The sequence below is a fragment of the Stenella coeruleoalba genome, assembly GCF_951394435.1.
Source record: "Stenella coeruleoalba genome assembly, chromosome: 14".
Lineage (NCBI taxonomy): Eukaryota > Metazoa > Chordata > Mammalia > Artiodactyla > Delphinidae > Stenella > Stenella coeruleoalba.
The window spans coordinates 79,606,929-79,634,876 of NC_137160.1; the positions used below are offsets into that span (position 1 = coordinate 79,606,929).

A 27,948-nucleotide genomic window follows, 5' to 3' on the forward strand; every position below is an offset into this window, starting at 1 on the left:
GGAAAAGCCAGCCGGTGGTGAGGGGAAGGATGCTGAGGTCCAGGAAACCGTGACCTCAGAGCTAAGTTCCTGCCATTCAGAGGAGCCTGGTCACGCCGTCCAGACAAGTTCTGCTGTGCCCTGCCAACACACTACTGTCTTGGTGGAACGAAAGCTGCTAAAATCCATCATCCTTGGGAGGGATTTCCAGAACCCTGCTGTGTCTGTGGAGGTGTCTGTGTTAGATCAGTGGAGTAGAGAGGGTCAAGGGAGAGGCGCTGGGCAGGCACTTTGCAGGCTGATGTAACACAATTCTCAAAGCTACCCCACTTGACAGAGGTGGGGTTCTGTCACTTGTGGAAGATCATTGTAACATCTCCCCACACGTTTGCCATCGGAAGTTCCTGAGCCCTGACTGGCTGGAGGGAGCCATAGGTGGCCCCTCCTCAGAGACCCACCCACCAAAACCCTCCTAAGTCCTGTCGGAGGACACCTTGTCCCACAGCCAACACCCCAAGTAGCCCCCAAAGCCTTCTCCATCTCTTACCTCTTTGGATTCAGGGAATAAATCATCAACAATCAGAAATCTGCAATAATAAAAACGATGTGAAGTTGTCCTCATTAATAAGATCATAATAAATTAAAGGAATTAAGTTACAAAATAGCATGTGTAATATGATCCCATTTAAAAATTGCATAAAAACAAAAGCCCTGGGGAATAATACACACCCGCTGTTAACAAGGAGTTTTTGAAGTAGGAGAAGGAAGATTTATGGGTGATTTTTGTCTTATTTTAGCTTATACATACTTTTTGATTTATCAACAATGTACACACGGTGTGCATCTCACTTGGAAAATAAAGAAGAAAATAAGAACATTATTTTCCCCTCAAAAGGAAGAATGAAGCGAATACTTTGGAAAACTTCTCTAAGGTTGCTGCTGGGAAACAGTGCAAGCACCTCCGTCAGTGGCTAGCCTTGTTCTCCCACTGCGCTTTGCGCTTAGGTTTTTTTTTTTTTTTAAGGTTTCAGGGAACATAATATAGCCAGATCTGGGCTCTAAGCAGTCACAAGACTGTGAAACAAGTGAAAAACACAGGTAGGTCATCAGAATATCCGTTAGTCTCGTTGCTGCGTGGCACAGAGAAAGGAAAAGGGGCCTGTCCTTGTGACTCACTATCTCCTTCTGCTTTGCCTGCAGCTTCTAATCTCCAAGTGGATATGCCAGCAAATTCCCTTATAGCTCCTGGCTTCCTTCCTTCTTCAAAGCCCCATCTACTCAGTCCCCACTAGCAGGTCCCCACCTTGACTATAGTTTCTTTGTTCATTGATCCAGTGAAGCTCATAGAAGGTCATCTTTGTGTGAGGATGTACAGTCCACCAGCCAAGACCCCGGGCTCTGAAATTCAGCCACTAGAGTTCAGATTCTCTCTCTGCCTGAGTTCAAATCCCCACTCTGCCCTTGACTAACTAGGTGATCTTGCGCAACTTCACCTGTCTAAGCCTCAGCATCTTCATCAGTAAAAAGGGATCATTTTTATAACCAAGTCCTCCGGGTGACTGAGGGAAATCACGCGTACAGAGCCCTTGGAAACGTGTCTTCTGTTTCTCCCTCTCATGAAGATGACCAAAGGGTCAAGGTGGTGCTTGGGGACACAGCAATGTTGTCTTCTCCAAGACAGCTGTGAGCTGTCTTCTCCAAGACAAGCTGTGAGCTGTCCAAATGCAGCTCACAGCTTTCTAGAAGGACTGGCCTGTCCCATGTCTGCCACAGAACTGAGAGGCGTGTGTCCCCATGCTGGCGCAAGAGGCCTCAGACCAACACCTGGCTGAGCTGGGCCATCAACTCACCAATCTTCTGAATTTGCCAAAAATATCTTGAAGACTGCTAGCTTTCTTGAATATTCTCAATGAATATGAAAATGGTCTTCTTGCTAACAAATGAGTCTTGAATGTTTTCAGCGAATATATTCTCAGCAGCATTTTAAGCTCAATTTGTCTGAAGGGAAATATCATGGGAGCTCTTTAGCTTTCTTATGACAATCTTCTAATGAAGAATATATTCTTGAATATCTTAAGTGAAGTTCTGAATATAATTAAAACATCCTGAATAAATTTGGGGATAAGAGTATTCAAGAAGTATAAATTCAGTGAATATCATCATTGAGCGTATTAAACTAGCGCATGTCTAAGAGTGTAAGTCATTGACTGTCTTCAGGAGGAATGTATTCATATTTGTTAACTATATTTGATAAGAATTTTCCTTAAATAAGGTTTTGGAAAATTGGCAGTGTTGGCTAATTTGAGCAATTGGTCGTTGGCAACTTGATTTTTCAGAGATCTTCACATCATAGAATTGACTTTCGGTGCATTGGCCATAGCTCCTCAAAGACCACTGGGGAAGATGTCCGGAGCACCTCCTGGAGGTCGGAGGTAAGTCCACCAAGATTCGCCTCCAGCTTTGGCTGGAGCCCTGATCTTCCAGTTCTGCCCTTGACCCTCTGGGGCACCCCCATCCTCAGGGCTCTGAGGGCAGCCCACGTTTTGAGAGGAGCCTGTCCACTTCATTCTTTTAACCCAGAAGCATTTATTTATGCTCCCGGAATGTGGCTAAGGGGCTGAGAGCCAAAACTCAAACACATAACTCTAGCTTTTTTTTTTTTTTTTTTTTTCTGGTACGCGAGCCTCTCACTGTTGTGGCCTCTCCCGTTGCGGAGCACAGGCTCTGGACGCGCAGGCTCAGCGGCCATGGCTCACGGGCCCAGCTGCTCCGCGGGATGTGGGATCTCCCCGGACCGGGGCACGAACCCGTGTCCCCTGCGTCGGCAGGTGGACTCTCAACCACTGCGCCACCAGGGAAGCCCCATAACTCTAGCTTTGAATCCAGCTGTGTGGCCTTGGGCAACTAACAACCTCTCTGAGCTTTAGTTTCCTCTTGTGTAAACAAGGGTCAAACTCAGTCCAACTCTAGAGAGTTACATGGAGGATTCCACGAGAGAATCCCATAAAGTGCTGAGCTTAGCGCCTGGCACATGGTAAGAGCTTAATACGTGACAGCTTTTATGATCATTATTGTTTCTCTGAAAAATTCACTTCTAGTTTTGGACAAGTGTCTTCATGTTTCTAGCCCTTATTTTCCTCATCTGTAAAATATAAAATGGTAGAGGCAGATTAGATGGAAGAATCTGGGTGTGTTATGTGCCAAGCACTTAATATATGTTGCCCGTTCACCTTCCTTCCTTCATTCATTCTCCAACACATATTTAATGAGTGCTTCCTATGTGCCAGGCACTTTGCTGGACACTGGGGCTATAATGAGGAACAGGACACAGTTCCTGGTAGGGAAGAGACTGATGGGAGTATTCTCTGGGTGAAACAGACAAGATCTCTTAGGATGGTCCTTATGAGGCAAGAGGAGGGAGCCTCTTGTGGGCCGGGAGCAGGGCAGCAGGAAGACAGCCCAGGCAAGGAGGCCAGTGAGAGCAAAGCAAGGCAGTGAGGGTGCTCAGTTCGGTTTGCCAGAGCACACTGGGCACCAAGAGAGACTCAAGCAAAGAATCCACGTGAGGATACTGTGGGTGCACAGGGGATGAAGGTCCAAGCATGTCATATAGTGATTCAAGAATGAGGATCTCGGGCTTCCCTGGTGGCGCAGTGGTTGAGAGTCTGCCTGCCGATGCAGGGGACACGGGTTCATGCCCCGGTCCGGGAAGATCCCACATGCCGCAGAGCGGCTGGGCCCGTGAGCCATGGCCGCTGAGCCTGCGCGTCCGGAGCCTGTGCTCCGCAACGGGAGAGGCCACAATAGTGAGAGGCCCACGTACCACAAAAGAACAAAAAAAAAAAAAAAGAAGGAGGATCGCTGCCTGGATCAGTGCCTCAGGGAGAGGCAACCAGAATGGACATGGGGTTACCTAGAAGACATCTCAGGCTCTCTCTCCAGGTCTTAAAACGTGTTCTTCCTTCCAGCTGAAACAAACTGACCTGCCCTCACTTTTGGCTTCATCTGCCTGACGCTCCTCACCCACCAGCACTCTGCTGCCTCTGGCATGTTGTCTAATGTCCATGGTCCCCAAGGAAGAGGTGATAAATGTCAACGCATCTGTCATTGGATCATTCGCACCTGTTTTTGTCCCCAACTAGACAGTGAGCTTCTTAAGGATTAGAATGGTGTTTTGTCTTCCATAGTATCCCCAGGGCATAGCTCAGAGCCTTCTATACCATAAGCATCCTCATCACCATCATCTTTATAACTGTCATCAGAGCCATCATTTGGGTTCATATTTTTTTTTAAGATCATTTTACACGTTTTAACTCTCTTTTAAATCTTTACCACAGACCCAGGACGTATTGGGTGGCACCCTATGAAATTGCCATAGGTCCCAAACAATCAAATATTATCAGTTTCATGTGGTTCAACCAAATAGTTATTTTATGTATCCTCCTTTGACAGGTGAGAAAACTGAGGCCCCAAAAGATAATTTATTCTCATAAATAAATGAATTCATGAAGAATCCTTAGAAATGAGGGAGCTGATCTTTGTTGAGCCTCTACTGTGTGCCAGGCATTTTGCAGGCATTATCTCATCTATGTCATGTGGTCTCACCCAAAGAGATTTTTAAGCAGGAGCATGATTTGGTCAAGTTGGGTGCAGATGCATTCCCTCAATTTAATTCTCACAGCATCCCAATAAGGGAAATAGGCAGCTTTCACCACTGTTGAACAAATGAGAAAATTGAAGTTTAGAGATGTAAAGGGACTTGCCCAAGTTCACACAGCCAGGCAGTGGCAGGAGGATTTGTACCCAGGTCCATCTGACTCCCTTCCCTCAGTCAGACAACCTATAAGGGAGGCCTCTAATTGTTTGTGTAGCAGATGGGAAACTTGGAGCCCCTCACCATGGAGGAAGCCTGTATTAGTAGGCTCAGGCTACTGTAAGAAAACAGTACAGACTGGGTGGTTTAAGCAACAGGTATTTATTCCTCAAAATTCTGGAGGCTGGAAATCCAAGATCAAGGTGCCCCAGATTTGGTTTCTGGTGTAACTCTTCTGGCTTGCAGAGGGCTGCCTTCTGGCTGCATCCTCACCTGGGCTTTCCTTGGTGCAGGCACTGGGGGTGACTGGGGAAGGAGCTAGTAAGGACACTAATCCTATCAGATTAGGGCCCCATCCTTATGACCTCATTTAACCTTCATTACTTCCTTTGAAGCCCCATCTCCAAATGCAGCCACCCTGGAGGTTAGTGCTGCTTCAACATATGAATTTTGGGGGACACAAACCTTCAGTCTGTAACAAAGCCATTTCCAATTGTAACTACCTCCCTGCTCTGAATTCTATGATTCACACCCCTACTGAGAAAAAGTCATTCCTGGAGCAGAAGCCTGTGGACATCTACAGAAACACCAGAGAGGAAACCTAAGCGGGCGGCTTTTCCTCATTTTTCTCACAGGAGCTACATCAATTCCTTTTTTTCCCCTCTTATTATTTTTTAAATTTTATTATTTATTTATTTTTGGCTGCTTTGGGTCTTCATTGCTGCACACAGGCTTTCTTTAGTTGCAGCGAGCAGTGGCTACTCTTCATTGTGCTGCGTGGGCTTCTCACCGTGGTGGCTTCTCTCGTTGCAGGGCACGGGCTCTAGGTGCGCGGGCTTCAGTAGCTGTGGCTCATGGGCTCAGTAGTTGTGGCTCGCGGGCTCTAGAGCGCAGGCTCAGTAGTTGTGGCTCATGGACTTAGTTGCTCTGTGGCATGTGGGATCTTCCTGGACCAGGTCTCGAACCCGTGTCCCCTGCACTGGCAGGCGGATTCTTAACCACTGCGCCACCAGGGAAGTCCCTCTCTTATTATTTTTTAACTACATAAAGATATTTTATGAAAGGAGAATCAGAAAAGTCAGAAGAAAATAAAAATCATCCACATTTCCTCTATTCAGAAAAGGAGATAACTGCTTTTACATTTCATTTGTTTCTTTCCCTTCAACATTCATGTTAAATATATAGACATTTATTATTATTATTATTATTATTTTACAGAAGGGCTCTCAAGCTTGGCTTGTATCCTCTTTGTTATCATATGAGTATCCTTCCATGCTGATAAACATTGACTCTGCTTTTGATGTCCGCTTGTTCTAGTATTCCATTATCTGGATGTATTATCATTTATTTAAGCACCGTCCTATTGATGCTCATCTAAATCGTTTCTAATCTTTCACTCTTATAAACAAAGCTGAGATAAGCATCCTGGTAACTAAATATTTGTACTCAGTCACTCTTCTGAGGGTAAATTCCTAGAACCAGTATTTCTGAATTAATGGGTAAGCATTGTCTTACTGGTATTGTTACATGTTCCTAAAATACATGCATATATATTTCACTATCAAAATGAAGGCATTTCTTTTCTCCCTTTCCTTACCCCTTGTTGGGAGAGATCTTTGGAAAGACAGGGGGAGTAGTCAGAGGTTTTAAAAATATAATAACACGTCAGTGTTGTACTGGGAGAGTTCATTGATCATTAAATTCGCATCACACCCCATATATTTAACTACCTTGAATTCAACTGGCTTTTATTAAATGTAAAACATCATCGAGTTTAAGGTACATCATTATTTTATGTAAAATTAAGAAATAAATTTTAAAAAGCTCTTCCAATTAAGTTACTACCCAGTGCCCTCATAGTCTTTTTAAACACCTTAACTGGTCACACCATCCTTTGTTTGAAATTCCCTTCATCTCTTTCGAGGGAGTTGGCAATTTCTCGTACCTCTGTTGCCTGGCTTGGTATATGACAAGGAACCCTTTTGCACGTATCTCAGTGACAAAATGCAGTATAGCGTCATCTACTGTGGTTTCTTCCCTTTTGGGGGTTCCATCAAGATTTGGTTGCTACTTTGCAAGAAGATATGAAAGTGGAATCATTCCCTCAAAGACAGGAATTTGCTTCACAATTACCAAATCTCCAGCCCATTGCTCTGCTTGGGGGTCTTCCTGTGCACACAGAAACTTTCCATTCCACGCCAGCTCGTATCATGGCATCATCTCTCTGAAGACGTGTTAAGTGGAGAATGAAATCGACATGTGGAGGCTCGGCAGTGTACGCCACGCAGTTGAAGTAACAACAATCTGAAGAGCTACGACCAAGTTTGCTTGGGGTAAAACTACATCACACCTGCTGGTTGGCCAATAGCAAACTGTAAAATGCATCTTGGTCTCAGGGATGTTAAAATCAGAAAAAGCGTGCATCTTAGAATGGATGCAGTAGGAGTGGTGGGAGCCTCAAAAAGTTAAGATTAAAGAAAGAGAAGTATTAGCACAAGTGCGCTCGTAGTTATGCTCCCTGATTCCATTCAGTGAGTATGTGCCCCAGGACAGGCATGAGATGGGAAGCGTGGACCTCATGAATTCCCTGTGGGGGTCATTTCCTACTTTTCTTCTCAGGGTTGAGGACAGCTTTGCCACACTGAGGGTGGTTCTAGAATTTAAAGATACATAGGTACATATATATCGATAGATAGATATAGATACAGATATTGATCAAGATCAACATGAAACCTAAAAAGAAACCGAAGAAACAGCCTTCTACTCCAATTTTGGAGGAAAACTTAGTGAAAGACAATGTGTAGGGGACTTCCCTCGTGGCACAGTGGTTAAGAATCCGCCTGCCAATGCAGGGGACACGGGTTCAAGCCCTGGTCTGGGAAGATCCCACATGCCGTGGAGCAACTAAGCCCACATGCCACAACGACTGAGCCTGCGCTCTAGAGCCCGCAAGTCACCACTACTGAGGCCTCGGGCCTAGAGCCCGTGCTCCGCAACAGGAGAAGCCACTGCAATGAGAAGCCCGTGCAGTGTGCAACAAAGAGTAGCCCCTGCTCGCCACAACTAGAGAAAGCCCGCTCGCAGCAATGAAGACCCAACACAGCCAAAAATTAATTAATTAATTTTTAAAAAGACAATGTGTAGTTCTCCAATATAACACCTCCTAAGGGATTTTCAAGGGCAATTTTGAATTTTGAGATTGTCACTTTTTGTGCTGATCCAGGATAGAGCTGGGACATGGAAGGAAAGGAGAAGAAAGAGGCAAGGGAATGTGAACGCAGGGAGAGAAGATGGAGAAAAACTGGGGAGAAAAGACCACACCCCACTGGACCACATCTGAGTGGAATTCTAGAGGGACTGAAAGGAATTCAAGGGGAAAAATGTCATTTTTGCCTCAGTCTTCAGACTCCCCATTTGTTTGAGACCAGCCACGTGTATGATTGCTTTTTGTTTTGTTTTTTTTTTTGACACCTATGTGCGCTTCCAGATGCTCTGACATTCATTAGCAAGATAATTTTCTTGAATGGCCACCAGATCTTACCAAGATGCAGGCACTGTGCTAAGAGCTTCCTCTGACCTCCTCACTCATTCAACCTTATGAATTAGGAATTATCGTGATTTCCATGTTATAGATGCAGAAACTGAGACTTTGGGCGACCAGGAAACTAGCCCAAGGCCACATAGCTGGGAAATAGAGAGGCAGCAAGGTGAGGAGACATGAATGGGGTGTGGAGCCAGGATGCCTGTTTCAATCATGTCTTAGTTATTATTGCTGCATCACACAGTACCACACACTTAGAGGCTTATGGGAACTCTGTACTTTCCACTCAGTTTTTCAGTAAATCTAAAACTGCTCCCAAATTATCTATTAATTTAAAAACATATATCCTTGAAACCCCACCATGCAAAAACAACCACCATTCAGTGGTTAGACTTGCAGTCTCATTTCCATGCAAATACATTTATATATGCAGTGAGCCCTTTCTCAACAAGGGCATGCCCATTTTTTTTTAAAAGGAAAAAGCTTTCTATTTCAGCATCTTTAACAGAATTTTTATCTTGAACTGGACTCCACAAATAGCAGACAAGGATCCCTGCATTTTTATTTGCACTGCAACCTGCAAATTATGTAGCCATCTCTGACCCTAGGGTCCCTCCAAGGCACCCCATTGGGTTAGGAGGGGCATGAGTACTGGTATTTGGGGGACAGACTGGCATGCCAGGGCACTCTGAGCTGGGGTCAGAGAGGGCATGCCCATTTTTCAGAGTTTCAATACAAGTGGTCAAACCCCAGAAAGCATGAGTGCCCTTCCCCCTGCATCCTGACCAACACTGGAACTCTGCCCAGGTTCACAGGGAACCACCTGCTTCTTATATTTGTTTTATTCCCTTTATTCCCACAGCAACTGGCAGGTGCTGACGGATGCCTGGCCGGCCGCCCGCTGTACCTGGCTGTGCAGAGAGGGAACAGGAGATGGAGCTCCCCTTGGCTACAGCCTCTGAGCCCAGGGCCTGGCTGTCTCCCACGGACTTCAGCTGCAGAGAATCAGAGTGGAGGCCGAGAGGAGCCAGAGGCAGGTGAGCTTTGGTTTTTCGCCAGGATAACATTTGTCAATAAAGCACCTGCAAAGTCTAATCAGGATAATGTCCCATGTCCCGCCATGTCTGCCCCAAACCCTGGCCCTCTTGAGACTGTACCAATCAAAGTCAATTCGACAGAGTCCCACAAATGATTCCAGCCCAAGGGCAAGACAGCCCAGGGGTGGAGAGAGCAAGCTGGCCATCGAACTGACATTTCAAAATGCAGAGCTAATGGTAAGTGACCCTGAATAAATAATCTTCCCCTAAACTGTAAGGTTAAAAATAGTCGAGACCCTTAAGAGCATTGGTAAGAAACCTAAAACGGAGTGATTGAGATGGTAAGTTCCATGGCTGACCTTCAAATTCCGACCCAATGCTTAGTTGTGTCACCTGGAACAAGTTACTTAACCTCTCTGAGCTTCAGTTTCCTCCTTTGTAAAATATCATAACAGTGCTCACCTCATGGGATTCTTGTGAGGAGTAAATAAGATAATCTATGTAAAGTGCTTAGCCCATCATAAGCCCTCCATTTAAAAAGCTGTTATGAATATTCAAGAGCCATTAGGGACCAGTGAATGTTCCCCCTTCCCTACTGGTTTGCAAATTAGGTGACTGGGGCCCAAAGAAGGAAATGTCTTGCCCAAAGTCACACAGTGAGTTGCTGATCCTGGCCGGAAGTTTGGCTTTTGGAGCTCCAGTCCAATGCCCTTTCTGCTGGACCCCAGTGGCCCCTCTTGCAGGATGCAGAGCGCTCAGATCCTGACCTTTTCCCACTTCCTTGGCTCTGTTTCGCCTCTGGGGGCCCTAATGAAACACAGGGCAGGTGCAGGCAGCATCTCAGACAGTTGCTGTCTATTTGGAACATTATTTAGGACTCGAGTCTCTTCAGCACGAAATTTAATCACTCCATCAATATTGTGACAAGATTGTCAGAAAGCCGGGGACTGGCTGGGAGGCACCCGGTTGCCAAGGATGCTTTTGTTTGGTTGGTTTCTCCTTTGGACCTTAAGGAGCCCATCCTAAAGTGGGAGGGAACCAGGAAGTTTCCATTCCCTGGGTGGGGCATCTGGTCTCCAACATACAGCAAAACTTCCCCAGACTTTCATTTGCATTCCTCTCTCACTGCTCCCTGAAAGGAAGCCTAGCTCTTCGTAGTCTCTGACGACCCCTTGTGCCGTCCCACCTCTGCAGCTTTGGTCACTAGGGTCCCCCCACCTGGAGAGTCATCCCTTGCCAGATCTTTCCAGCTTGTCTCTCTGCTTACACTCCGACTCCCGACTCCCCTGACCCACAGAATGATCCCAGCAGTGGGTGCTGTGCTGCACGGACCAGCTCCCACTTCGAGCACGGAGGGCTGAGCTTCAGTGAGAGCTACCTCGTCCCTTTCCGGGACAGCTGCTATAGAGACTGGGCATTATAAGAGGATGAAGACCCAGCCTCGTGGCCCAGTCTGGAATAACTCTGAAGCCCTGTCCCTCGTTCAGAGCTCCCCGTGGGGTCAGCTGAGCCCTTTGGTGGGATGCAGCCCAGCTCATCTTCCCCCTCCTACCCATCCTGCTTCCTTCCCTTCCCTCCCCCAAGTGTGGATCCCAGGAACACTCCCTAATCAATTCCCTACACATTGCTCTGTCTCAGAGTCTGCTCCTCGGGAACCCGATAGCCAGAGTGATCCTTTTAAACAGATCCAGTCGTGTTGCTTCTCTATTTAAAACGCCCCTATGGCTTTCTGCTGCACTTAGAATAATATTCAAACTTCTCACAAGGCTTGCAAGTCTCTGTTACTGCCCGATAGAACTATAATGCAAGCTGGGTATGTATACGGTGCATTAAAAAATTAAAAAATCAAGTGTTATTAGCTTCAATAATTTATTTAACCTAATATCAAAAAGATTACCATTTCAACGTATAATTAATATGAAAATGAACAGTTTACATTCTTTTTTGAATACGAGAGCTCTGAAATCTGGTGTGTGGTTTGCCATTATGACACGTCTCAATTGGGAATTGCCATATTGCGAGCGCTCAGTAGCCAGCACTGGTTGGCTACTGGCTACTGGCCGCCTCCCTCCCACCCTCATCTCTGCTATGATCCCTGGTGCTTCCGTTGCTCAAACGTCCTGCTTTTCTTTCCATTGAATACACCAGTCCCATTCATGGACTTCGCACCTGCTGTTTCCTCTGCCTGAAATACTGTTCCCAGCACTTTGCACAGCTGGTTCCTTTTCTTTTCTTTTTTTTTTTTTTGGCCACACCTCGCGGCAGTAGAAGATTAGCTCCCCGACCAGGGATCGAACCCGGGCCCCCTGCAGTGGAAGTGCAGAGTCTTAACCCAACCGCTGGACCAGCAGGGAAGCCCCAGCTGGCTCCTTCGTATCACTCAGGTCTCAACTCAAATGTCACCTCCTCAGAAAGACCTTTCCTGATGATTTTAGCTAGAGAAGTTTCCCTCCTCCCCCATCACTCATCAACAACTCACCCCAGGTTATTTTCCATAACAATTATCACCTTCAGAAATGATCATATTTAATATTTGTTCCTGCAGTATGTTGTCTGTCTTCCTCCACCAAAAGATAAGCTCCAGGAGGCTAGAGACTGGGGGCTCTTTCATTCACTGTCACCTCCCTGCCTGGGCCCAGGACAGTCTGTCATTAGTAGGAAGGAGGTTAACAGCTTTTGCAGATATGCATGTGTGTCACATACATATGAACACCCACACATGTGAAATCCCCATCCCTGGAGCTTACACTTCCAGTGGGTGAAAAGGACAATAAAAAACCATACACTTACACATGTATACACACACACACACACACACACACACACACACACACACACACATCATTCATGTGTATCAGGAGGTAAAATTGCTATTTTAAACGGGGTGGAGTCAGGGAAGGCCTGGATGAGAAAGTAGCAGGATGAGCCACGTGTATGTCTTGCGAAAGAGTGGTTCAGGCAGAGGATTCGGCAAGTGCAAAGGCCCTGAAGTGAGAGCGCGCCTGGCATGTTAGAGGAGGACAGAGACTAGTGTAGCTGGAGGTAGTAAGCAAGGGGGGCTGTGAGAGGAGGTGAGGTCGGAAGTGGTTGGGGATTGGAAATCATACAGGGCTTGGTAAACAGTTCCAAAGACTCTGGCTTTTACTCAGAGCGTAGGGGAGGCCCCTGGAGCATTTTGAGCAGTGAATAACTTTTTGCAGCACTTCCCGATGTTGCTTTCAGAACAGACTGAAAGTCAAAAACTAAGATACAATTTTTTGTGTGATAATACAAATTCAAAGCTGGCTGAGCATAGTAGTCAAAAAATGTGTTTAATAGGTTAAGAAATCTATGGAGGGGGAAAAAAACAATAGAATGAAGGGACCAAGGGTGCAGTTGGGAGACTATTACAATAATCCAGTAAGAAACTATGGTGGCTTAGCCCAGGTTCAAGACTGCAGCAGATAACGGCCAGTTTTCTTACAATTTCCATCCTCCCCTTCTTCCATAGTAATAGCTGAGCACATGGCTGCTTAGCTGGGGACTACATTTCCCAGCCTCCCCTGGGGCAAGATGGAATTAACCAATGGAATGTGAGCAGAAGCAATGGGTTTACTAGTGCCACGGGTTTTTTTGTTTTGTTTTGTTTTGTTTTTTGGCTGTGTTGTGTCTTCGCTGTTGCACGTGGGGCTTTCTCTAGTTGCAGTGAGCGGGGGCTACTCTTCCTTGCGGTGCGTGGGCTTCTCATTGCTGTGGCTTCTCTTCTTGCAAAACACAGGCTCTAGGCTCACAGGCTCAGTAGTTGTGGCTCGCAGGCTCTAGAGCACAGGCTCAGTAGCTGTGGCGCACGGGCTTAGTTGCTCCCCAGCATGTGGGATCTTCCCGGACCAGGGCTCGAACCTGTGTCCTCTGCATTGGCAGGCAGATTCTTAACCACTGCGCCACCAGGGAAGCCCTAATGCCACATTTGCTTAAAAGAAAATTGTGCACGGCGTTCTTTTTCTCCCTTCCCTTGTATACAAAAGCATAGAGATGTGCTTGCATGCAGCCTAACCATGCAGACAAAGACAAAGCCGGGGAAAGAACCTGGGTCCCCGAATGAGGATGTGAGCAAAGTCTGGCGTATTCCAGACCACACACCGTCAGGACTCCTTCACAAATAAGAAATAAACTTCTGTCTTCTTTAATCCACTGCATTTTGGGGTTCTTTGTTACAGCAGCTTAACCTTTACCTCAACTGATACACGGAAGATTTAGGGCTATCAGGAGTGAATTACAACGCAGTGTGGAATAGGAAACAACCTAAAATATAATACTCACCATCTCCATCCTTAAAGCTCCTTAACTAAGACCTTGCAGGGAACTGTTCACAGATTGGCTTTCCCCTTAGGTCCCTTGCCTGATACCTTTTCTGTTTATGTATTCTCACGCCCCCTGATCTACATACTTTGTGCCAACTTCCCCAATACCAGAGAATACCTGCAAACTTTGATTTTATTTTCTTAAGCAAATGAATCTTTTCTCAATCTTTAACGCAGACAAGCTCCTGGACCTTCCTCGGCGTCATTCAAAATTCTTGGTGGTACATCCTCACCAAAGGAAGACACATCTAGCCCAGGCCTCCATCTTAACACTAAGACTTAGCAGAAATGTTGAAACCATGGTGGTCCTTTCATTTGTCTCATAGTAAATTTGTTGGTGCTTCTCCCTTCCCTAAAAAAATACCCTCAGTGAGGAGATCGCAGGGGGCACGGTGGTGCAGGAGAAAATATATCTCCCTCTAGCCTGAGAAAACCTTAGCATTTGCTTCTGGGGTTTTAGATCCCCTCTCCCATTTACTTGGACGCAAATATTTATACAACAGGCACCCCTAGGTCTGCATCCACGTGGCTCTTTCTCGCAGGCAGACACTGAGTCATGCAGCGTGGTCCCTGGTTGTCCATCCTGTTCTGTGTGGCTTTCCAGCGCCAGCTCTCCCAGCCACGCTTCCCTGGCTCCAGCTCTGTGTCCCTCCTGCTCACTGATTCTCTGGGTGCCTGATCAGAATTCACAGCGGGGACTTTATGCTGCCTCATTTCCTCCCGATTTTCTGGTCTGTTTTATTCATTAATAACACTGTGAAGCGAGTTGAAAAATGCATCAGAAGCAAGGCCTCCTCTTAAAGCCCCTGGAAGCCAAGCCCACGCTTCCAGGCTTTGATGTCCTGTCAGAAAGGACCATCTTTTCCCCTGACTAGAGCTACTGACCGCAGGATGGCCGTGGTCTGCTGAGCGTCCGCACCACCCACCAGCTCAGCCAATGGGGGAAACACCACACACGGGATCTTGGAGAACGTCCCTGCCCAGGATGTGACCAGAATTAACCCCTGTTGCCTCCTGGGGTGTGAGGGGATGGACAGTATTCGTTGGGGAATTGTATGTGTTTGTGTGCATGTGTCTGTAGGAACGGGTGTGGATGCCTGTTATGTGTTGACCGGGTGCTTACAGTGTAGATTATCTACGGAGGTGTGTGGATCTCTCTCTCCCTCTCTGTTTGTGTGTATTTATATGTTATTGGTCCCTGATTATTTCTCCAGCCCACCTCACACCATTCTTCCATTCCACATTCTAAACACATGCTCTTATTATACTCCTAATTCTCTCCAGTCTCTCTCCCTCTCTCTGATACCTTCTTTGCAGCTTTCTTTCACTGTCTCTTACTGTTTGTTCCTTTCTCTCTCTTTTTTTTTTTTTTTTTTTTTGCGGTACGCGGGCCTCTCACTGTTGTGGCCTCTCCTGTTGCGGAGCACAGGCTCCGGACGCGCAGGCCCAATGGCCATGGCTCACGGGCCCAGCTGCTCCGCGGCATGTGGGATCTTCCCGGACCGGGGCACGAACCCATGTCCCCTGCATCAGCAGGCGGACTCTCAACCACTGCGCCACCAGGGAAGCCCTGTCCCTTTCTCTCTTAACCTGCTTCTCTCTCCTTCCCTTCTCCCTTCCCCTTCCTCCTCCCCCTTCTTCTGCTTCTGCTTCTCCTTCTCTCTCTCCCCCGCTTTCCCTCCCTCCTCCCCCCTCTCTCTTCTCCATACACCAGTTTCTTCCACCACACCCTTCTCACCTGGCTAACTGCTTCTCCTTCGCTCCTCACCTTATCCATCACTTCCTTCTGCCTGAGCCCCTAGACAACACTGGTCCCTACTGGGGGAGCGCCCGCAGGCCGCCCCACTTTCCCTTCCGTAAGGCTCACCGCCTGTGATGCCACTTCCCGTTTCCCTCTGCCTTCCCTTCCCATGATCACCTTACATCATGTCATCTTAGTTGAATGGAAACCTTTGCCCCAGATTCCCTTCCCTGTAGGGCTCTGTGTTCGAATGGGCCACGAGAGGAGCTGGGGTGCGCTCTGGAAAGTGGGCATGAAGCAGCAAACAGCCATGTCTATGCTCAGAGCGTCAACGTCAGTTCAGGCCCGGCTGCAACGCACACCTGCTGTCACGGATCTGGTGGTTCCCCTTGCTGGGACCTCGTGGGCAGCAGACAGGCCAGATCTCCTCTTTTTCCTCCTCCAACTCCCAGGCCCAGATTGGCTGCAGCTTTGTGGTCCTTCTGCAGGACCTAGGCACACGTGATTGCAGGAGAAATCTAGCCCGAATCCCCATCTTTGGCTCTGCTTTTCAGGTCCCTGATCTAGATATTATTATTATTTATTTAATTTATTTATTTTGGGCTGCCTTTTGTCTTCGCTGCTGCGCACGGGCTTTCTCTAGTTGTGGCAAGCGGGGGCTACTCTTCGTTGCGGTGCGCGGGCTTCTCATTGCAGTGGCTTCTCTTGTTGTGGAACACCGGCTCTAGGCGCACGGGCTTCTGTAGCTGTGACTCGGGGGCTCTAGAGCGCAGGCTCAGTAGTTGTGGTGCACAGGCTTAGTTGCTCCGCGGCATGTGAGATCTCCCCGGACCAGGGCTCGAACCCGTGTCCCCTGCATTGGCAGGTGGATTCTTAACCACTGCGCCACCAGGGAAGCCCCCCTGATCTAGATGTTATTGAACAAGACTGGCACTTCGGTTCTGTCTTCCTACGAAGCCTGGAGGGTGCCTCTGCGCCCCACTGCATCCTCCCTTGGCATTTGTGTTACAATTCATGCTCATCTGCGTGGATTTTCCTATACCTTCCTCCAGAGTTAGCAATGAATAGGAATTGTTTGTTTGTCTACAAGCAGAGTGGAAGCTAACTGCTTTAGACTGTGAAGCAGTGTAATGGACACTGCGCCTGTTACATTACATTTTATGGTTCTATAGCAATTACACTGAATTTTATGGTGTCATAACATATTACATTTTATGGCTTAATATCGGCTTTAATACAAGACACCATGGCCCAGAATTTTAACGAGGGGAGGCTTCTGGTGCGACGGCAGTGGGCTTTCCGCATGACTACGTGCCTTCCAGCAGGAGGCCCGGGGAAGGTGAAGCTGGACCACATTCCCCTCCAGTCTCCGTAGCACCCCGCATCGTGTGTCCCCTCCGTCAAGCCTGGCTTTCTTGCTAGGGGTCCTTGTGCAGACTAGTTGAATAGATGCCGCTCTGGGCTTCTCTCCTTCGTCCCCATTTTCTTCTCTGCATGACAGACAGGATGATCTTGAGCTGGCTGGAGAGTACAAGACTTAACTGAGCCGCTCACCTGGACTGGAAGATAAAGAGAGGAGAAGGGGAAAGAGGCTTTGCCCAGGGCTCCTGCCTGCCTGTGCTCAGGAAATCGGTTGCAGATGTTGACAAATACATTGAGTAAAAAGGCTTGGAAATCTTAGCACTGATAGAGAAGTGTTATAGGGGGATGAAAACCTCTTTGGGTTAGGCATTAGGATCCAGGTCTGACTCTGCCACTGACTTGCTATGCCACCTTCTCTGGGCCTCGGTTTCATGAACTGTAAAACTAGGAGGCTGGGAAAGATGTCCTCAGATACGGTCAGGAGTTAGCAGAGTTCAGTGCTGGCCAATGAGCCGTGAGGGGAAATCTGCAGGAGACTTTGGGAAAAGCTTCCCCGCTCTTCAGAAGAAGGCCAGTTCCTCTGGATGTGACCATTTCTAAACAGAACACCAGGAACTGCTGTATTTATGCAACACGTGTGGTGGGCCAGGCCCTGTGCTAAATGCATTGTCACGTGATCCTAACAGCGCACCTTGAAGTACTGATTATCACGATGCCCATTTTACAGATAAGGAAACTGAGATTCAGAGCAGCGAATGTCCTTTCCCAGCGTCACAGGGGAGGCAAAGCAAAAAGAGCAGAGATGGGATTGGAAGCCAGGCCTCTCTGACTGCAAAACTAGTGTCCTTAAAGTCCTCCTCTATACGGTCTCTGTGTTAAAAACAAGCTAATCCAGATGAGCCCCCTTCCTCTCACTGATCCACATTCATGCTGCTCAGAACCAAGTAATTGGGGCTGCCACAGTGTGCCCAGAAGCCACCCTAATGAGCTTGCTCAGCTACTCCTTTGAAACCGCATCCCCTGCTGGGCTGTGGGGCCTCTTCTGTCAATATTGACGCCTGTCTGAGACTCTTGGAACCTGCCATGAAGGGGGGAGGAGCTGCTGCTGAAAGTTAAAGAGAGAAAGGAAAAGAAAAGAATACAGATCCCCTTAACAGCACTCCCGCTTGGCATCGCAGACCCAGCAGACCCCTGTGCATCTGGAGAAACTGGGGAAGAAGAGTCTAGATCAGATGCCAGCTGACCTGCAAGGTACGTGCCAGGGCTCCTCACCCGGTCTGTTCGCCTGCCTGTTCGGCAGCACTGAGACCCTCTGGGGAAATCTGCTCCGGGCAGCGGATAATGCTCCCTGGGGAGCTGAGATGTTAAGTTCTGCTGAGCCCGCAGCCTCTGCAGGGGCAAAGTCATGGGTTTGGAAGAGGGCTTTTCAAGAAGGATGGTGTGGCCGTGGAGTCCGTCCCAGGTTTGAACCCTATAATAAGCGAGTGATCCTCTCTGGCAAATGGGATTGATTCACTCAACCAATATCCATGCATCTGGAGACCAGGACAGTCCAAGGCCATGAGGATATAAGTAAAATGCCAAGCACAGAGCCTGAGCCTGGCATTTAGTATGTCCTCAAGAAATGCAGAAGCTCCAGATGGATCAGGCAGGGGGTCACCACCCTGTGGTTGCCTTATCCATGGGGATAGCGACATGGCTGTGTAAGAAGGGCTTTGGAGGGACTTCCCTGGCAGACCAGCGGTTAAGACTCTGCACTCCCGATGTGGGGGGCACAGGTTCAATCCCTGGTCAGGGAACTAAGATCCCACGTATCACACCGCTTGGCCAAAAAAAAAAAAAGAAGAGCTTTGGAGACGACTTGTTCTCCAGCCCTGCCACCGACGCTGTCACACAACCTTGGACAGTTATTCCATGCGATGGTTCCTTTTACGTGTCAACTTGACTGGGCCACTGGGTGGCCAGACATTTTGCCAGATGCCATTCCAGGTGTGTCTGTGAGGGTATGTCTGGATGAGATTCGCCTCGCATCAGTAGACTGCATTTCAGGAGATCGCCCTCCCTGGCGCGGGTGGGCCTCTGGGTGGCCAGGCTGTTCAAGACGGCCGTCCTCTTGCTTCCCGGCCATCCCCTGCTTGACCAGCCCCTGCTTCACTCACATGACTACCCAATCCTCTTCATTGTAGGGCTTAGTCAGTAATTGCCTACATGCTTGCCCCCTGCCCCAGCCGCTGGTTTCCCTGGGAACTGACGAGCCAACCTGACGCCAATTCCCCAAGTAAATGGTAGCCTCCTCCCCCGCCTAGCAAACGTTGTTCCCACATCCTGCTTGCTGTCTGCTGTACATGGAGGGGATGTCGTTCCTGGACCCTTCGTTTCGGATGCGTAAGATCCCCTGTCATTAAGTATTGATGTCTCTGTCGCTGTCTCCAGGCTCTATCTGTGGTCTCGAAGCTGGGCTTGCAGGCCTGCGGGGTGCAGTCCAATAGTTGGCCAGCCAGGAGGCCAAGGAAACCCCCGTGAACACCCAAGAGGTCAGGAAATAAGGATGGGGAATGGAAAGTTGCAGGGCGACCCCAAGGTGGCCGTCCGCTAGCACGTGCATGGAGCCTTGTGGCAGCTGACCACCATGGGAAGTGTCTTTTTCTTCCATTATATTGAGGGTATCCTGTTCACCTTGGAGTCTCCTTCTAGTTTAAAAGGAGCAGCCCCACGCTCATGGCTCCTGACTGCCTGGGGATGGCTGGTGAACACTGACAGGACGCAAGGACCTGGATCGTCTATTACATACTTGCATATTTTCTGGTCCGGGAAGCCAAGCTTACCCCTGACCCACCACCGCTACACCATGAGAGACACAGGCTTTAGGGATATTAACTCGGGGAAAGGCTTGTGAATTGGAAGTGGCCCATTATCCAAAACGTGGTAATGGCCAAATAACAAGAGAACCCTTGGGCTTCTGGTCCGGCTGTGGAAGGGCACAGAGCAGCAGTATAACGGGATGGGACCACAGCTCCATGCCGTCCACAGTGCGTTACAACAGGTGGGAGACGTTACAAAAGGCCAACCCGAGTCATCAAGCACCACAGAAAGACCACTACTGGGGGGGGCCGTCTAGAGCAGCTGTGCACAAAATAAGGACCCCCATGGACGTCAACATCGACCAAGGACCATGAAGTCCAGGAGTGAGCTGATAAAAATGACATCCACTGGCATCTCCACCAGCCTTACAACCTCACCGCTGCCGGGCTTACGGAAAAGATAAACGGAGTACTTAACGACTGAGGCAGGAAACCCGTGCTCTCAACATGTGGGCCAGGAGGCTGACTCAAGCCCTATGAACTGTGACTGAACATCTCAGGAGCGTCGTCCCAGTGTCTATGCCATATTAACCCAGAGGCAACTAGTCAACACAATCTGAGTTCAACTCTTGACCACCAAGGGACCCAAAGGTTGCCAACTGTCAGGACAATAACCCACTTTTGCCTACAGGACCTACCCACAGAGGGACGCATTATAAATGGCGTAGGACTGGCAGGTAAGACCCTGCTGGTTTGGGTTTGCTGCCTGGTGGGGAATAAGCTTAGAAAGGGACTTACAGATCTCACCTGTTGTCTACCTGGCCCCACCTAAGACTACTTAGGTAATTAATCCGGCCCCTACTGGGGAAAGGCACCATTATGCCTCCCCTCCAGTATTCGGCACCAGCTCTGGGGACTGCCAGTGGACAGGTGACACGACACTGCAGGCCAGTACAGAAATCGCAGGCGGGGGCGGTATGATCTCAGAGCGCTGTTACTGCTGTATTCTGCCTAAAGGTCATGACCTCCCCTGTATCGTGCCTGTTAAACATGTTACATTTCCTCCGAGTCTGAGTGGAGGGAGTCTGCTCTCAGACGGGGGGGGGGGGGGGGGGGGGGGGGCAGTGGTGGCCTCACTATGAAATGAATCTGATTTGCTGTGTCTGCAGCGAGATGCTGTCGTTATCCTCTGGATGTGCGTGAAAAATTGACCCGATAACACCTGGCTCCAAAGTTCACCCACCTCTAGGCGAATTTTACTCTTTAGCATGCTAGGTATGTTTACTCTTTTTTTAAAAAAATAAATTTATTTTTGCGCTGGGTCTTCATGGCTGCGCACGGGCTTTCTCCAGTTGCGGCGAGCGGGGGCTATGCTTCATTGCAGTGCACGTGCTTCTCACTGCGGTGGCTTCTCTTGTGGAGGAGCACGGGCTTTAGGTGCACAGGCTTCAGTAGTTGCGGCTCTCAGGCTTTAGGCGCGTGGGCTTCAGTAGTTGTGGCATGTGGGCTCAGGAGTTGCGGCTCGCGGGCCCTAGAGCGCAGGCTCAGTAGTTGTGGCGCACGGGCTTAATTGCTCCGCGGCATGTGGGATCTTCCCAGACCAGGGCTCGAACCCGTGTCCCCTGCATTGGCAGGTGGGTCTTAACCACTGCGCCACCAGGGAAGTCCCGGTACCTTTACTCTTGATGCTCGTTAGCTGCTGTTACTTGTTATCGCATGTGTGATGTTCGGTTGCAGTGCACCTCTATCTACCTGACCTCAGGGCAGCCGTGGAAGAGAGGTGGACCTAGACTGTACGGGTCGTGCAGGGTGTGTGGAGGTGAAGTGTGAGGTCAGGCCACTCAAGACGGCTGTTCTCTTGCCCTCTTGAGGCCCACGTACCGCAAAAAAAAAAAAAGAATACAAAGGTTCTTACCTATTACACTATGAAATGGGTAAGAACAGGGATCTGGGGCCTCAAAGGAATACATGACCCAGTCTTTAAGAGCAGATTTTCAATAGGAAGAGAGTAGTAGTAGTATGGGTGCGTAGTTGATACCAGAGGAGGGTATGGAAAGTGTTTGAAGGAGAAGGAACAGAATATGCAGAGGCCAAGAGGCCAAATAGCCTGTGGCTTTATTGGAGCCTTGAACGTGGCTCTAGCGCCAGGTCACAGGGCCCTTGTGCGCCACATGACTACCTTGGTCTTTATCTTGAAGGCAATGAGGAACCACTGAAGATTCTTTTCTGTTGTTGTTTTTTTTGCGGTACGCGGGCCTCTCACTGTTGTGGCCTCTCTCGTTGCGGAGCACAGGCTCCGGATGTGCAGACTCAGCGGCCATGGCTCACGGGCCCAGCCGCTCCGCAGCATGTGGGATCTTCCCGGACTGGGACACGAACCCGCGTCCCCTGCATCGGCAGGCGGACTCTCAACCACTGCGCCACCAGGGAAGCCCCCACTGAAGATTCTTCAGCACAGCAGGGACTTGGATCTATGGGACTTTTAACAATTCACTTTGACCTCCCTATCAACCTCCTTATGACTAATATCAAATAGCTCCACCCACCTCACTGCTCTTTTGTGAAGATCAGATCAAGTTTTGTATCTTAAAGTGCTTTGTGAATCACTGAGTGCTTGCAATGGATGGCAGGGTCACCACCCATAAGTCAGTCCTATTATGTCCACTTCAAGGCTTTTGTGTTCCTAGCAGTTTCTCCAACCAAGGCTGCAAGTCAAATAAGATACAGGATAAGAACTGATTTGGCAAACCCTGGAACTTTTGACTAAAGGTAGAGATGTGTTAGGTGTCTTCCTGGTATCTGTGTTAATTGGGGTCTTACAAGAAACAGATGCTAAAATGGGGTTAAACGTGCAAGAGATTTATTAGGGGAAATGCTTTTGAGGAGGGTGGAGAGGGAGCTGGCACAGGTGAAGGGTAGAGAGGAGGAAAGAAGGGCGAATGGATGCGTGTTAGACTTAATGCATAAGCCATTCAGCAAGACCACTAGGGAGTCCTTGAGCCATCATGACTTGTCAGGAGAGCCTTGTGTCTCCCAGGAAAGGCTCTGCCTTGGGATTCCTTCTGCACTCACCTGCTGGCTGGGAGCAGCCCGAGGGAAGTGTGGCCTCTGCACAAACACGGTGATGGATTTCAGAGCATGGCAGTTGAGGCCCTCGACTCATCACGCTACCTGCACACAGAGATCCAAGAGGCGCGTTCTTGCGGTCACCACAATATCCACTACGCTTCTTGTGACTGCAACCCTGAATTGCTCGTGATTCAGGGTTGTGACTGCAACCCTGAATTGCTCGTGACTCAGGCCTGGGACAATCGGAGCATCATGGTTCACTGGCTCTAGTGATTGGTTGCCCACATGCATTCATGGGCACGTGAACTGGGCTGGTCCAGTTAGAGTACACTTCAGAGTTTTGTGAGGACCTCTAGGGAAGAGGTGATGCTTTCTTGGCTCTGGATCTGAATATAGAAGGATGGAGTCCAGGAGTCATGGCAGCCCTGTTGACCAAGTGAGGCAGGCCTCTCTCTGGGAGAGACGAGTTGCACAAAGAAGATACCATTTAAGTTTTTTTTTTTCAGACATGCTTGGAGCCAGAATTATTTTCTTGACAGTTCAATTTTTAAAAATCTGTGTATTCACTTTTCTTAACAGCTTTACTGAGGTATGATATGCAACAGACAGCACATATTTAAAGAGTACAAGTTGATGCTTTGATATATTTATACCAGTGAAATCATTCCCGTAGTCAAGAACATACCCATCACCCCCCAAGTTTCTTCCTGTCTCACTTAATCTTTCCCTCCCACCTCATGCCTTGGGCAATCACTGACTTGCTTTCTAAGTTTTCTTTTTCTAGATTTTTATACAATTCTTGTGTCCCTGGTTCTACTCGGCAGTTATTTTGAGATTCATCTCCATTAGGTGCATGAGCAGTTCATTCCTTTCTATTGAGTAGTGTTTCACCATATGTATATACCAGTTTGTTTACCCATTCACCTGTCAATGGACATCTGGGTTGTTTCCAGTTTGGGTCTATTACAAATAAGGCTGTTATGAGCATTGGGTGCAAATCTTTACATGGACATGAGCTTTCGTTTCTCTTAGATAAATAGCTAGGTGTGTAATAGCTGAATCATATCATAGGTATAATTTACTTTTTAAGAAAAGTACAAGTATTTTGGAAGTCAGTTTGTCAATATTACATTCCCAACAGCAGCATTTAGGAGTTGCAGTTTCTCCAGTCTTTGCCAACACGTGTCAAGGTCTGCCCTTTGAATTTTAGCCATTCTGATAGGTGTTCGGTGGTATCCTATTGTTTTTTTAGTTTGCATTTTTCTAATGAGTAATGACTCAATAAGCCGAGCTTTTTTTGATGTGCTGATTTGCCACCTCTATAGGTTCTTTGGTGAATTGTCTATTCAAACAGTTCGCCCATTTTTAAATTGGATTTTTTCCCTTACTGTAGAGTTTTGAGAGTTTTTATATATTCTGAATACAAATCCTTTATTAAATACATGACTTGGAAATAATGTCTTCCGGTCTATTAGTGGCACCTCTATTTTTTTATTGTATTTCACTGAAGTAGAGTTGATTTACAATGTTGTGTTAATTTCTACTGTACAGCAAAGTGATTCAGTTACACATATAAATACATTCTTTTTCATATTCTTTTCCATTATGGTTTATCACAGGATGTTGACTATAATTCCCTGTGCTATACAGCAGGACCTTGTTGCTTTATCCATTCTCTGTATAATAGTTTGCATTGGCTAATCGCAAACTCCCTCTCCCCCGCACCTGCCCCCTTGGCAACCACAAGTCTGTTCTCTATGTCTGTGAGTCTTTCTGTTTTGTAGATAACACAAATGAGAGACTCATTTGTGTCATATTTTAGATTCCACATGTGATATTGTGATATTTGTCTTCTCTGTCTGACTTACTTCACTTAGTATGATGATCTCTAGGTCCATCCATGTTGCCGCAAATGGCATTATTTCATTCTTTTTTATGGCTAAGTAGTATTCTATTATATATATGTTGTTTCCATGTCTTAGTTATTGAGAATAGTGCTGCAATGAACATCGGGGTGCATGTATCTTTTCGAATTACAGTTTTCTCCAGATATGTGTGGCATCTCTTTTCATTCTCTTAAAAGTGCCTTTTGGACCCACCAAGGTCATGTGACTTTTCTGTTCTGTTAAACTTCATTGTAATAAAATGAGAGAGAAAAAAAGTGCCTTTGAAGAACATGTAACGGACTGGGTGTTTTCCTCCCCAACCCCAAAGTTCATATGTTGAAACTCTAACTCCCAGAGTGATGGTATTTGGAGGTGGGGCCTTTAGCAGTAATTGGGTCATGAGGGCAAAGCCCTCATAAGTGGGATCAGTGCCCTTAAAAAGAGACCCCATAGAGCTCCCCGTCCCTTCCGTTCTGTGAGAATACAGCAAGAAGTTGTGGGCTATGAACCAGAAAGCTTGTCCTCAACAGACAGCAAATCTGTTGGCGTCTTGATCTCGTACGGCTCAGCCTCTAGAACTGTAAGAAGTTTCTGCGTTTTATAAGCCACCCAGTCCGTGGTATTTAGTCTGTTGGGGCTGCTTTAACTAAGAGCAGAAGATCTTAATTTTGATGAAGTCTGATTTGTCTTTATATAGATTGTACTTCTGGTGTCATATCTAAGAAATTTTTGCTTAAAGCAGGGTCACAAAAGTGTTCTCTTCTGTTTTCGTCTAGAACCGTTTCTCCACCTTTGTACTAATATGTTGGTCCAGACACCCAGCACCGTCATCTCTACTCCTTGCAGAAGGTTCCCCAGCCTTGGGTCGTTTGCTCACATGCATGGGCTGATTAGAACTCCACGGTTTCTGAAGTTCTCTCTGAATAGCACCCTTCTGCAGATTCTGACTTGGGAACTCTAGCCACCACGGGTTCCCCAGACTCTCAGCAATGTCTTCTCATGTCAGGGAGTCCACCAGGCCCCCTCCCTATGCTGCACCCTGGAAATCCTCTCATGGAGGAATGCAAACCTAGGGCTGACTTTTTGTTTCTTGCCCCTCAGGGATCACTGTCCTTTGTTTCCTGAGTGCCGGTAGTTTGAAAATCATTGTAGCATATATTACACCAATTTTTTGGTTGTTTCAGGCAGGAGGATATTCCCATTCCCACTACTCCATCCTCGCCTACAGCTAAAGGTTGTCCAATTATTGAACTAATTCCTGGTTTCTGTCGGAGTTCCATCATTTGTTAACTAAACAATTACAGTGCTTTTTCTTATGTGGCTTGTCAGATCTGGGAAAAATTGAGCCAGAGCACCTTATATAGGTCTGGATAAAAGGCCAGGGAATGGTGAGAGGTGGTAGTCATTCTGGTTAATTATATATTACTATATATATATCATATATAGTAATGCATCAACTCTTACTACTACAGGGTAGTAATAGGAACCCAGGGCTGAGAGGAAAGGTCTTAAACCTGCTTTAATTCCCAGATATTCCCACTCCATTTCCTGCTATAATTCACAGGTATTCCTTTTGGAAACAACTTTTGTTTTCTGAACAGAAAAATTAATGCACTATCACTGGAGAACAAATTTGGAACAGAAGAAGCTCAGCAAGTATAAAAATGACCGATTCTCATTTTCTCAGAGGACCATATAATCTTCCAGTCTTTTTTTTTTTTTCATGAAGTCGTAGCCATATACTTTTTTCCCATAAAACTTGGATCATACCATTTGGTATTCTATTTGGTTTCTTTAACAATATGGTATCATTTTTCCTCATTCAATATATATTCTTCTCTAATATACTTTTAAATGACTTCAGAATATTACTGCATTCTTAGGATATGCCATTAGTTGATATAATTCTTTGTCATTGGACAATTAGATTTTTCAAATATTTATTTATTTTTGGCTGCATCGGGTCTTAGTTGCGGCACATGGGCTCTTTTGTTGTGGTGTGGGCTCCAGAGTGCACAGGCTCAGTAGTTGCAGCACATGGGCTCTCCAGTTGTGGCACGCAGGCTCAGTAGTTATGGCACACGGGCTTAGTTGCCCCCTGGCATGTGAGATCTTAGTTCCCCGACCAGGGGTTGAACGTGCGCCCCCTGCATTGGAAGGCGGATTCTTCACTGGACTACCAGGGAAGTCCCAGGGAAAACCATTTCTAATTTCGTCACGGGAACGCAGAACCCCCCAGGCAACAGATCCAAGCCAGAGACCCTCCCATCTTTCAGTCTATAACCTCCCAAGAGTGGATCTGTCCTTTCCTCTCTCTGAAACCCACTCCTGAGTAGAGAAAGACAGAAGAAAATGAGACAGATGGAGAACTCATTAAAACAATCAATTATTTCAATGCATTTGGACATGACTGAAGTACACCAGGGCGTGTGGGTTTTTAATAAGGCCCGTGCCGGGCGAGCAGCCTCGGGACCGACTGGCAAAGAATGAGACGTTGCTTTCTAGAAGGCACCTACTGTGATAATGTTACCTGCCGTTTGCGCTGTGGCAGAAAATAGACACGGAATCAGAGAACGTTAAAACTGAGATAATGGGTTTTTTAATGGTTTTCAAATTTTGGATGAGCATTTTAATTGAAGTGGTTGGTAGGTTAATATAACTTTTATATTTGATTATCTGGTAAGGAGAGGGGAAAATGAAAAGTGGGGGAAATTGAGGTAGTCTTTTAAAGAAGAAAACAACACTCAGAGTACATATCATGATCAATTCCATTTCTGTACCGTCGTTTTCATTAGACGGCAGAGGCAAGATGATTTCTGTACATAATTAGTGCCAAGATCAGAGAAGTGCTGACAGCCTGAGGTTCTAAGTTAACCCTCTGCATGCTGAGGAGGGGAAATCTTCATTCTTTCACTGAACTGTTCGCCCATTGACATTGAAGCTGAAGAGCCCGTCTGTGACGTTGGGCTTACTTATCCAGCCTCTTTGAGCCTCAGTGTTACCTTCTATAAAATGGTAATTATAGTAAATGGTAATAATAGCATGCACCATCTGGGTTTTTTTATTGTTTGTTTTGAACGTTTACGGAGATTAAGCCCTTAGCATGGTTCCTGGAATGAGCAAGTACTCAGTAGACGTTGGCTGTTGGTATTAACAGGAACCTGCCTGTCTCTGCATAAAGTTTCTAACTATTTTCAAGGTCCTATGGGGAAAAGAAGTTTTCAAAGGCGTGGTTCTCCCCTCGGGGAACTTACAGTCTGTAGAGATAATAGATCAGGATCCCCAAATTGCCAGGTAGCTCCAGTCTGGTCAGTGGACAGATGGTTGGTGACCTTTCCCCTAGTTTGCCAGGATTTCAAATATTCTATTGTATCATCAA

At 47.2% G+C, this 27,948-nt stretch overlaps 1 protein-coding gene across 4 annotated transcripts in view; it reads left to right on the forward strand.

The window, feature by feature from the left end:
• The window catches only part of CCDC60 (coiled-coil domain containing 60), a 265,864-nt gene that overhangs the window by 16,442 nt on the left and 221,474 nt on the right, over positions 1 to 27,948 (forward strand). For all 4 annotated transcript variants that reach the window (XM_079941757.1, XM_079941756.1, XM_079941758.1 and 1 more), the window contains exons 2-3: positions 2,316 to 2,411; positions 9,196 to 9,370. The gene's annotated coding sequence lies outside the window, so the exon portion shown is untranslated. The remainder of the gene's footprint in view (positions 1 to 2,315; positions 2,412 to 9,195; positions 9,371 to 27,948) is intronic.